The 1,326-nt window shown below is 42.5% G+C and overlaps 1 long non-coding RNA gene across 1 annotated transcript in view; it reads left to right on the top strand.

The window, feature by feature from the left end:
- The first annotated feature begins 373 nt into the window (after positions 1–373).
- LOC130814612 (uncharacterized) overlaps positions 374–1,326 on the top strand; it is a 3,715-nt gene continuing 2,762 nt past the window's right edge. Inside the window, exons 1-3 of the long non-coding RNA XR_009042460.1 lie at positions 374–666; positions 748–1,049; positions 1,140–1,321. This is a non-coding gene — a long non-coding RNA (uncharacterized LOC130814612). The remainder of the gene's footprint in view (positions 667–747; positions 1,050–1,139; positions 1,322–1,326) is intronic.

The following is a 1,326-nucleotide window of genomic DNA, read 5'->3' as shown; positions in this document are numbered from 1 at the left end:
CAAAGAGTGTGTTGCTACTCAATCCCGAACGATGCCACCTGATGAAGTAGCAACCCTCCGAGCAGAAATTACAAAGGACGTTCTCGCCAAAGTGGCACTCGTGTTACAGAAGATGGGAGCACCCACTGTTGACTTGGCAAACCTGATTGCCAAGGATCAGCACAGTCAACATGGGGATCCTAACGCTTCGGTCGAGCAAACACCTGAGCCCATTACCCCCGTAGCACCCCAGCCCATTACTACCCCTAAAGGGTAAAATCCCACACCGGAGACCATGAACTCCGTTGCTCAAAATCCGGAGCCAACTCCCGAGCTTGTGGTACAGGTACATAGTTTTTAATATTTTATTATGATCTTATTATACTAAACGACACAATTTTCAGGAGGCGACTCCTTGTTCTCTTTTGCTGCCTCAGTTAGGTGTTGCCAGTGATGGCGACTTAACTGAGGTTGCATATGGTGTGGCACAGCCAACCAAAGAGGGCCAAACAATGCATTCGATGCCTGTTACAAGTGGCCACATCAGTGTGATCGTGGAAACTTCTAAAGGGGTTTGAAGATTTCTCACTCCCGGTTCCAATGCCAGAAGGGAGCCTTGAGAAACTATCAGACGCCCTAGGTAGTTTCATCACATGGCCATATGCTTGGGTCCGATTCACTACCATGGTAATAATCATTTGTATCTTATTTATTTTTATTTTTTTTAATTGCATGCTTACACTAATTTAATTGTATAAATTGAAATAGCTAAAGAGTCTAAAGGGCTCTAGGAGAGAGATCGGTTCCTCATCAAAGATGTTGACTGGGTCAAAGTCGACGACAATCACTCCAATTTTGACTGATGCGGAGCTAAAAGATATCTCTCAAGATTGCAAATGTCTGCACACATATGCATCTCACCTGCGTGAGGAGGACCCAATCGTTCTAACCCTGCAGAAGGAACAATTCTGCTTTGTTGAGAGCCCATTTGTAATTATTGGTCCTAGTGCCATTGGGCAATTTTAGAGAGGAGAAATGTTGAATGTAGCTCTTATCCATGTCTACATGAGGTGATGTTCATTATCTTACAATTTAGGCATTATTGTTTAATTGTATTAACAACCGAATTACTGACAAAATTTTCTTATTCGTGAGTTTAGTGCGGCTTACGAGGAGCTAAATTCTTGTGAACCTCCAATAAAAATTGGATGTTTTGTCTTGAGTCGATTTCAGGTACTAAAAACGTAAATGATCCAGATGACGTCAAAGCATACATTGAGACTGCTTTGAATAATTCCCATGCATCTAAACAGACGTTCATTCTAGCCCCATATGTGGAAGAGTAAG

The sequence above is a fragment of the Amaranthus tricolor genome, chromosome 6 (assembly GCF_026212465.1).
Source record: "Amaranthus tricolor cultivar Red isolate AtriRed21 chromosome 6, ASM2621246v1, whole genome shotgun sequence".
In the NCBI taxonomy this organism is placed as follows: domain Eukaryota; kingdom Viridiplantae; phylum Streptophyta; class Magnoliopsida; order Caryophyllales; family Amaranthaceae; genus Amaranthus; species Amaranthus tricolor.
Note: the sequence above shows the minus strand (reverse complement) of the source record. Positions and strands in the feature narration are given on the sequence as shown.